This window comes from Humulus lupulus, chromosome 1 (genome assembly GCF_963169125.1).
Source record: "Humulus lupulus chromosome 1, drHumLupu1.1, whole genome shotgun sequence".
NCBI lineage: Eukaryota > Viridiplantae > Streptophyta > Magnoliopsida > Rosales > Cannabaceae > Humulus > Humulus lupulus.
Genome location: NC_084793.1, coordinates 117175745 through 117187156, shown reverse-complemented (window position 1 = coordinate 117187156; position 11412 = coordinate 117175745).

Here is an 11412-nt window from a genome sequence, read left to right as displayed (position 1 = left end):
CGTCCCCACAGGCCAATGGGCAGGTCGAGGCCGTAAACAAAATCCTGAAGGCAAGCTTAAAGAAACGATTAGATGAGGCCAAGGGATTATGGCTCGAGCAACTCCCACAAGTACTCTGGGCCTACCGGACCTCACATTGAACCTCCATGGGACATACCCTTTTTTCCCTAACCTTTGGAAGCAAGGCTATGCCCCCAATTGAGGTGATGGTGACGACCCATAGACAAAAGACCTTTGATCAGAATCATAACCACGAGCTACTTAGTGCATCCCTCGATTTAATCGAAGAAAAACAAGAGGCGTCACAATTACAGCTTGCCCATTATCAACAAAAGATCGGTCATTATTTCAATTCAAAGGTTAAGGGACGCAGACTCGGATTAGGCAATCTGGTTCTCTAAGCCAAAGTAGGAAGGACCATATCAGAATGTGGAGGTCTTGTGCGAAGGAACTTTCAAGCTAGCCCGGTTAAGTGGATAAATAATCCTACGGCCAGGAATGCCCTACACTTAAAATAGTACTATCAATAGTTGTATTGCCTTTAATGTTTTCAGAATTACCGTTTATGTAAGGCTTATTTATAAAAGCCATTTCAGTTTAATAATAGTTGGATTATTAAGTAACCAATTTTATCGTTTTGTTATCACGAGCTCACTTTGTAAATGCAACCAAGAACATTTATACGTTCTGGTTGCATGGGGGGCACATAAACGAAGAGAACTTTTAAGAGAGTTTAGCTTATTTTGATAAAGATTAAAACTTAGAGTTTGGAAAAATTGATTATTCAACGGGCTTTTTAAAGCTTGAATTTTCAAAATTCTAAATGCGAACTAAGTTTGAGAAATCTCTAAAAATAAAACCCCTAGATATAACAAGGTCTAAGGCCTGATTCCTAATAGGTATAATGATACTAAGCCTATTAAAACCCTGGATACGACCAGGTCTATAGCCTGATTCTTAACAGGTATGACGCAATCAACTGAGCAAAATCTTGGATACAACTAAGATATCAATAAATCTATCATGATCTAAAGTTAACCCCAAAGATTTCGAATGTACAAGAATCTAAAGATTCACAAGCATGAGAAAATAATACACTGAGGGGAATACAAATAGATCACAAGTGAGATATATATTCAAAAATATATTGTCATCTCGAGGAGAAAAAACCTCGATCTGAGCCCAAAGGCAATTGTTTTGGTCTCAAGGGACTTAATTATAGAATCATAAAGAAAAAATTATAAACAAATATAATAAATCATTGTGGCCCGTCATCTCGCTCCAGAGAGGTCACCTCTTCGGCATCTCCCTCAGCAGCTTCAGAAGCATTGGCGGTCTCCGAGGGTTCTTGTGAGAACCGAATCTTGAACCTATCAACATATGGTTCTCGAAGCTCAGGTTGCATAAAGAAGAAGTTCTCATCCTGGTTGATGATTCTGCAGCTTCCTCTATGGCCTTGGCCTCGACCTCGTTCAGCTTCTTCTTGAGTCATTCATTTTTGGCCTGTAGCTGGTTCATGCGACGACTCAACTCCACGACCTGATATTGGGAGGTAGACAGGGCGGCATTTGCAGACCACTTGCTCTCCTGGGAGGAGACCAAGGTGGCTTTGGCGGTCTGTTCACCCTCTTAAGTGGCGCTCAGGGTGGCTTGGAGCTCCTCGTCACTAGCTTTAACCCGAGCAATTCCTCGGAGTTGAGCTAGGATAGACTGCAAAAGGATAAGGCAAGTCAAGAATAGTTTAAGAAAAAAAAAAAGGAGAAAAGATAAAGAAAAGTTGAAAGAGTGAGAAGGACTCATGGTGACGTTCATCCCCATAGCAGATTCGTGTCCTCAAGTGTACACTCGTCCATAGCCCTCAAGTCTTTGGTGTTGGCTCTGTAGGCATGGCCAACCATATGGCTTGCCATCTCATACACAGTACCTCGAAATTCCTTGGGGATCTTGGTCAGGTCGAGGGGCTTGACTGGGATATGGACGATGGGAGCCTCGCTTTGGATCACTTGAGGAATTGAGGGAGGTACATGCTGAGGAAGAGGAGGGAAAACTTGGTGAACCGTGACAGTTGTTATCGAAGATGGGGGAAAGTTCTTTTGTGGCTGCTCCCCGGTGGAGCTGGCACTATATCCTTAGCTAGAGAGTCAGTGGTAGCCCCAGTCTTGGGATTTTGTTTCTTTGTTAGTCTGGCCCTCTTCACCACAAGACCAGCTCCGGACCCACCGACCTTAAAAGAACCCCTCAAACCTAGGGCATTTGGCAGCTCCATCTCTTTACCTAGAAAGGAACAAGCAGAAGGTTTAGATTTAAAAATAATTATTCAAAGTCATATAAAGGTAAGAAAAATAGCAAGTACCCTACCCTCTGAGCTAGGGGGAATCTACTACGATCAGCTCAGGGTTATGGACTAGGCTAGCACAGCCTCTAACTCTCAAAATAAGGGAGGTGGGGGAGAATATAAAATTATGACCTCCTGGGTCCTACGGGGTTCAGGTCCTTCTTTGGGGCTGGACTCATCTACGTATTGCCTAAAACCAGAGGCATATGCACCCTGACGCAAGGAAGGCAAGGTCCTAATATTTGTTCCATACTCTTCAATGATGGTGGACCTGAAATTGAGAGTGTTGTCAACCACAATGGTACCTCTGGGGTAGCTGTGGTCATAGTGTACCACCAAATTGTCCATACACTAAAGGAGGGTTATTTAGGTCTGGGTCGATAGGATGATGACTAATGAGATGGTGAGGGTTGAGGCAAATTAGTTTAATACTTGCATCAACCCAATCTAACTCTCTGTATGGGTATGGGTTACCTTAGTCGGAGGGGATGGCTGCTGTCCTGGATGCAACTCGCTCTGGATTAGGCCCCTAGTTATCTTCGGGAGCTCGCCTTCTGTGCACCAGTGGTGCCATGCCTTCTTCCTCCTTGATGTCTTCATTGGCTGGCAAGGATTCTTGAGGACGGGGGAGATCGAGATAGCAAGAAGAAGAACTCGGGTCCTGAGAGCCAGCGTCTGGACCTTGCTGATCAGGTTGCAGGCCACCATGGTGGCATCATTCACAACCTGACGGTAGTCTTTCTCCTTCGGAGGAAGACTAGACAAAGTCTCATGTAGACCCCCAAGGTTCATAGACCGCTCTGTCCTCGCTAATATAGCTGCACAAAGAATGAACTCAACTAGAATACTTAAACAAAAGAAAGAGTGTGAAAGAAATAAGAAAGTTCACGTGCAGAATTTATAAAGATAGAGGACTTACGTGGACGGTTGAAGTATTGGTGATCGCAGTTCTTAAACCCATTTGACATAAAGAACAAGTCTTTATAGTCATTTTGTTGGCTGGGGAGGTCGATGACAGAGGCTGAGTTGGGAAAATGAGCGAGGTAGTAGAAATCGTCACCTCACCCCTTCTGGTCGGGATTTCCCTTGAGGCAAAAGAAGTACATAATGTCTACCAGAGTGGGGACCTCCCACTCGTAATACACGTATGATTTTGGCAGGATCTTAAATGGAGCCAGTTTGACCTACTTCAGGAAGTCTACAGAATATTGGTCCAATGGGAGGAAGGCACCTGCCTTCAAGTGCTCATCACTCCAAGCCATGTAGTCATCTTGGAGAGGGGTACAACTCCACTCTCTTCCAACGAAGGTCGGGCATGGAGACCATAAACTCCCATCTGAATCCCATGACTCAGCAGGATCTTGTTGGCTTTCCCTTGAGTTGTGATCCGGGATACTATGTGCTTGGCCTCAAAGAACGCGTTGGGGTCGACCACAAGTTCCCTCTCCACCATAGGGTAAAATTTAGGAATGGGAGAATCAGAGGCGACCTGCTTTCCCTTGTCCTTGCTCTGAACTGAAGATCTTGCAGTGTTTTTCTTTGGGGGCCCATGATTTAGGTCGCCTGACGACAAAGCAGCCTATTAGTGGCGACCTAAGATAATTACTAGCTACAGTTGTGGAGGTACGAAAATCCGAGGGTTTAAGTGGTTTACTTTTGGGATCTGAAAATTTATACGAGCTAAACTGTGTCCTAGCCTCAACGCGTGGTCCTAGGATACGCGCTTTAATTTTTTAAAATTTCCTGATACTTTGGGATTTGTGTGTCAGATTCGTCAGACCCACTACTTTTCTTTTGAAAGCGGTTTGATGCAAAAATACTTAAGGAATCGTAACCTTTAAGCTACCCAGAATCAAACCTAAAACCCTTTCAACTTCTACACCCTAAACATGTATTCTAATTAATTTACCAATAGAATTTTCTTTGTAAAACCCATAAAATTTTCCCAATTTTATGAAAACCTTATTTCTAAGCAAGCCTAGTATCGTTCATTCAGCCTAAATCGAACCCTATTTCTTACTTACAATCAGACGTAGCCTATACAATATTCAGTAAAGGACATTTTTCACAGTAAAAAACTCACTGTAAAGAAAAGAATTGAAAGATTCAAGCCATGTGAGGAAATACTTACAGTTTATATGATCAGTTCAAAGAAAGTGTCGATACATCCACAGGAAACTCCTTGAAAGCTTCTGAAACTCTGAAATGCAATGAAGTATTTTGGGAGAGTTTGAGAAGAAAAGGGAAACTTTGTTTTTGAAAGGAAACTTTTTGAATGAAAAGGTGGAAGAGGTTCAGGTCTAATCACCCTATTTATACATAAACTATGGGAATTAATTTGGGCCATCTGATTGTGTTAGCTCGAGATCCAAATGCCAAGATTAAATGAACCATACGACGGAAAAAATTTGATAGGACAATTTTCATAGTCCTTGAAACCCGAACGGATACCAATTACAAACACCCACGGTCCAGTACTCGAGTAGTGGGCAGGCACGATTTTACATGGCAGAAGCCTAAATGCCCCTACTGTGCATGTCTGAAAGTGACTACATCAAGCACGAGCAGGGACTTGGGGGGGGGGGGGAATATTGTACCCTAAAAATTAGCATGAGTCTAGTCACTCAGTTTGGGTACAACTGGTAGATGAATACGTGGAAAAGCAGCCAAGTAAAACCTTTCGTTAACAATGATGTGAGCAGTTCGAGTTGGGACTTGACAACACGAAGTACAGGTTGTTATCAAACTACCTTTTAGGATAACAATCTAGTTAGAGATCTAAAATGGCCAGATCCCCATTTGGGCGCTCTGAGCTTAATACAAACTAAGGTTCAGATAGTCTTTGAATAATAGCTTGGGTGAGATATCCAGCTCGTGGAAACCTGGTCAGAACGCATACTGAAGGATCCCAAAAGATTCGAAGGCTCCTTATATGCTCATTAATGCCCAGGTTGTATTGCATGTCTATCATTTATTATCCGAGATAGCAGAAGTATATTTGATTATGTTATCAAATCATATCGTAAATGGGAATAATTTGTATTAAATGTATACATATTTATTCACGCGGTTACCCAAACATGTCTAGGAAATTTCTCTATAAATATTAGGGATAATGGACAGGGAAGAGGACTGTCTTTTTGTATTACTAAAACTCTGTAGAAATTGGAAAAGAAAAGCAATAATACTGTAATGCCCCGAAATCCCTAATGTGATTTAATGGCTGGATTAGTAGGCCGGGAGGGCCATAATTGTTTAATTGTGCCATTAAATGATTATATGCATGTTTATGTGAATTATATTATAATATGATGTTAAATGCATGCATGTGGGTCCACACTTCATTACAGGGGTGTTTTGGTAATTTGGCCCGTTGAGGGCGTAATTGTATATATTTGTATGCATGTCGGTGACATATTGTTGAGACCACATTATAATGTGGATTTGTTCGAGCTATTCTACATGAGACGATCTTGGAATATTAATTAGCAGTTTAGTCATAACAGGTTTAAGTTCGGGGCTCGGGGTGAGTCTCGGGGTGATTTTAATGATTAGAGCATTGCCGAGAATTAAAGGGTAACGGGACATGAATTATTGGTGTTTGGGAATATCGAGAATAGCGGGAATGGGAGAGCGTTAATTATGATTAATGAAATAGGTGGAAATGTCAATTTTGCCCTTGGAAGCCTTTAGAAATCCTAATTTGACCTAGGGGTATTTTGGTCTTTTCACCCCTAGGATAGATTTAAGCCATTGAAGGCTGTAGAAGGAAGAGAAAACATAGCATAGAGCAAAGCTTCTCCCGTACCTATTTTTCTTCATTTTCTCTTTGGATTTTTGAGCCTAACTTGAGGATTCAAGCTTGGGAAGTAAGTCTTGAGAGCTTGGGAGTGTGTTCCACCATTGAAGAGCATCATAATATGAGCCTGAGGTAAGTTTCTAGCCATTAAATTTCATGGTTTGCTCTATTTTAGCTTTGGTTTTCAGTTGAGATTTCTAGGTTGGATGGTTGGGTTTGTTGGGAGTTTTTGGCTAGGATTCTTGTGGTTGTGATGCTTAGGGCATGTGAGAATGGTTTTTGGGTTCATTTGGCACCAAAAATGAGGTTTGGAAGCATTGGAATTGAGTTGGAATTGAAGGAGTCGAAGGAAGAGGTTTCAAGGGAGGTTCTGGCTTGGAGTAGCGCTACAGCGCCCACCAGGGGGCGCTATAGCGCTATCCAATGCTCTGTTGGGCGGGTTGGGGTTCTGAGAATAGCGCTAGGGCGCTAGTGAGCAGCGCTGTAGCTCCTCTGTTCCTTCAGAATCCCGTTTTGAGTGTTTTTAAGGGTTTTTGGCTCAGGGTTTCAATCCTTAAGGCCCGGGATCGAATCTACTCACCGTGTGGGCAGGTTTCGAGGTCCCGAGAGTGGGGTTAGGTCAAGACCCTTTCATTGTTGATTTTCATTAATGGAGGTTATAATTGGTTATGATTAGGTAACTGCTAAGGAATCAAAAGGTCGATCATTCTCAGGAGTCGTTCTTGTTTTATTTTTCGCTTGAACCAAAGGTAAGAAAACTGCACCCTGTGTATATGACATGCATGATTGTTGTTGAGGCATGTTGGTTGATAAATGTAGACATTGATTACATATTAAATGCTTAGCAGAGCTTGCTTACTTGTGTATGACACTGATTAGTCAGGGACAACACTGGTCGCATATTACTGACCTGAGAGTCCGAAATGGCATAAGCGTCCTGAACGCAGGGCCGATTAAAGATTAGATCTAATTGATATCAGCGTTGAATGACTCTAGGAGCATTAATTCTGGAACGACCCTAAGGTCGATGAAACTTATAAGTGCTTGACTAGTCTAGGACTAGTTACTCAGAGCCAGGGCCTAAGGCCTTGGTGACTGCTTGTCACATGGCTAGGGAGCGGAATCCCACGGTTATGACTTTATGGTCATGCGATAGGTTATATTGGTGACATGTTCATCGAGCACCTATCTTGATAAGCTAGTGAAAGGATCACTTTTTTGTAAAGCCCCGGTGACCCTATCATCACATGGCTAAAGGGAGCTGAACCCACTTTAGTGACTTTTCCAATTGTCACTCATCTGTTTTGGACTGAAAGTCCTAAATGATTATTATGATCATTGTTGATATTATATTCATGCGTTATTGTGTTTTCTGGCTGGGCTTTGGCTCATGGGTGCTATGTGCTGCAGGTAAAGGGAAAGAAAAGCTCACCCAGCCTTGCGTGGAGAGCTTAGGTGGTGCTGTGTACATATGCGGCCGCTTGACCACCACAGCCAAGGAGTTCTCAGAAAAACTAGGGGCTTTACCCTATTTTTGCCGCTTAGGTCGGCGGGTTTGTAAATTTGAAACAATAATGACCATTTTGAGTTGTAAATAACTACTAAATGTTTTTATGGGCCCATGAACAGTTTTATGTTCTAAATAAAATATATCATTTCCTTTTGATTGGTTTTCCACCTTATCCTGTTAATAACACTTAGAAGCATGTTTTTAACCAAAGAACTCGGGTAGCGAGTTAAATTTCCGTTTCACCGTAACTGTTCTGGGGTAACCAGGGCGTTACAAATATTGTCTCGTGGACTAGGTTGATTTTAACCGCTGAACAACGTAAAAGTTGTGTGTCTACGAAAGGGTTCTGATTATTTTATTACAATTTACAATTTAGCACTAATATCCCTATTAGATTTATTAATCTACTGTTGGCAAAAAATCTCATCAACAATACCGTTAACATGATATATAACCAGGCATAACACATAATTACCTTGTACACTAGTGTCCACTCTTCTAACCTCGAATGCAGCAGTGATCCACACCCACAATATGTTCTTTCAAGTAGTCTTAGTGAGACAAATGTCAAACATCATACAACATTCATCTTTCAAAAAATTATATACAAAAATCATTATGCAAGTACCCTCACACTTTCTAGAACCCAAACCACTCTAAAGTGTCCTGAAGAAAGTCCTAAAACCACCAAAAAGAAAACCCCAAAGCAAAAACGTCAAACTCAGATACAACCGAGAAAAACAAGGAAAACCTCGTTTCTGGGTGTGCGACGCGGTCGCGCCAGACACCGAACGCGGTTGTGCCCGATGTCATTCCAGAAATCGTAGATGTGACTTGTTCTTCGTGGTCATCTCCTCCAATAGAGCTAAACCTCCAAAAATTCACATTTACACCTAGTTTCATCGCCAATTCAGTTACACAATATCCTCAACACATTCTAATCATAAAAAAAACATCAAAACACATTCATTCATTCATTCATCCTGGTTCATGCATGGTTAGGGTTTGATAACCATAACTTTGTCTTCCTCATCTAACTATTTCAAAATTCAAACAACTAGATCTACAATCACCCATTCATTCACTCCTATTATGATTCTAACCATTAAATAACAACAATATAGACCCTAGCATGAACTTCTATCATTTAAAAATAATCTACCATGCACATCTACTCATATCACCATTATCATGTATTCAAACTAAAGAACTCTAATGGAAACTTTAATAAAAACTTAAGATTTTTCAAGAAATCTTACCTCACGAATTCAATAACCCTTGACCACAAATTCATTCCTTCAATCTCAGTCCAAAGAACTCTTAAGATCCAAGCTTGATAAGAAAATTCTTCTTCTTCTTCTTTGTTAACGATTCAAACCCTAACCCTAGATCATCTTAATCTATTTGTAAACAACATCTATCACCAAATTACCATCTTATCTTTTATCATAAGCTCCAAATTAATTCACCTAAGCCTTTTTTAGTAATTCACTCTTAAACTAATAGTTTCAACTTATAGAAATTACAATTTATATCAAAAATTTCATAATTGCACTTTAACCCCTAACCTTAGATATTCTTTACAAATATGCACCTACTACTTGAAAGAACAACATGTGACCACTGTCATCATTCCTTTAACAACCATAAGCATACATAATAATTAAATCATACATTTTAATATCATGAAAACATATTCATATAACATAAAACACATAAATCACAAAATGATTTACCAATTCCCTTGATCCAAGGCAATTTACCAAAATACCCATCTTTAAGGAAAGCAAGTATTACATAAAGTTAACTACAACCACCAACAATATGAAGCCCCACAAACAAAAACATCATAAAGATTTTGCAAAAACCTTTTGAAATCTCAAATCTTATTCTTCGATGTACAAAATAGAAGACTGTTCTATCGAAAAGCTAAACTTACAATTTCTTCTTCACGCTTTGCATATGAAACAAACAATAAAATAAAAAATTTATCCCTAAAATTTTGTCGAAGAAATCGTGAGTTTAGCGCCTTAAAAGTCGACTCAATTAACACATCCTAATAACAAGGAAAATGTCCCACAAAAAATTATACAATACAACCATTCCTACCTTAACATGTACATCTATACACTAATCAACCAATTAGCATCCAGCAAAAAAGATCGCACCAATGCGGTTGTTTTTGACAGTCGCACCAAAGAAAATTCACACATATATATATTTTAGAGTGGCAGATGCAATTATTTGTATAACACAACGTGTTGTCATGTTCTACTGAGCTTACTCACTATAATATGGATAACACACGTGTGAATTGTGTAGCGTCTAAGAATTTTACTTAGCTAGATAGTAGAAGTAGTAGCTTATTATTTTAGTTTTCGTGGTTATTGGTTCAAGCCGAGATTTAGTTGGAAACTCAAATAAATAGTTATGGATTTTATAAATTTAGTCTATAGTTTAGAAATATTAATTTTAAAAAATGTTTGATTAATATAGCTGGTCCTAGAAATGATATTTATTATAACCTAAGGTTTAGATAGAATAATTAAGAATGTGACACTTGTCACATGCATGATTATTAAGGATTTTAGATGAATAAATTTATTAAGGAACCTAGGAAGTCTAGAACCTTTCCTCAGCTGTTAGGATCACGTTTTACTTAGTCAAAGTGGTTTAAACTAATTCAAGTGTGCTGAAAGTGTGCAAAAACGTGTTTGATATATCAACGTATGCCGATATATCGCAGCTATATGAGCCGATATATTACCTATGATTGATACGGAAAATACATCGACTTCGCACGAACGAAACTATAGAGGCTCGGGAATATGGGGGAGGCGTTATATTGCCTATAGGGGTGATATATCGGCTCCACACACATATTTTGAAAGTCTATGGAATCTGAGTTAGAAATAGCCCTCAACAACTTGGACTTGCTCTTGAATGTTTTTGACCGAGTTCTGTGCATCTGTTGAGCAGAAAATTCAAATTTTATTCAATTATCAATCAATTATTTATTCATTTTAAAAGGAGTTAGTTTCACTCCTTGAACTCTATAAATAGGACCTTTTACTCGGCCATTTGCGTCATCATTCAAGTATTCTTCAGAGCCTCCAAGCTGCTAAGTTTGTTCTAGAGAGAAACACTAGGGTTTTGGAATTAAAAGCTTTCCAATCTAAGCTTTTCTTAACACTTGGGAAGTAAGATATAGTGATATTTCGGTATTGAGGTGTAGATCGAAGTTCTAGTCTATCTAAGGTATTCTATATCTTCAGGTTTAGTTCATTATAGTTCCTCTTATTCTTTTCATTTTATTCCAAATCCTAACTTGTTGTAATGACTTTTGGTTAGGTGTTTGAGTTTCTTGAAACTTAAGGTTTTTCGGTAAGTTCTTATCTTGATGATTTAGATCTTCTTTTCATCTTCTTCTCTTTAGAAAACTTATGATTTTTACTGTTTGGTTTTAGGAGTTTTCAATCCCGTTCTTGTCTCCAATATCCCATTTTTTGGTAAGGAAAATAAGTTAGATTTTATGTGTTATGATTATGTATGGGCTATATGTGTATGTGAGTATGTATGTATATGTTTTATGTTGCAGTTGTTTGGGGAATGTAGTTTCTTAGATAGAAAATAAGTAAATCTCAAGATTTTTATCATTATCGTAGACTATAGATATGATTTAACCTACCTCGAATAGTAGCAAGAGGACCTAGATGGTTTATCATATACTATATTGTGTTTAAACCTACGTTGAATAGTAGCAAGAGG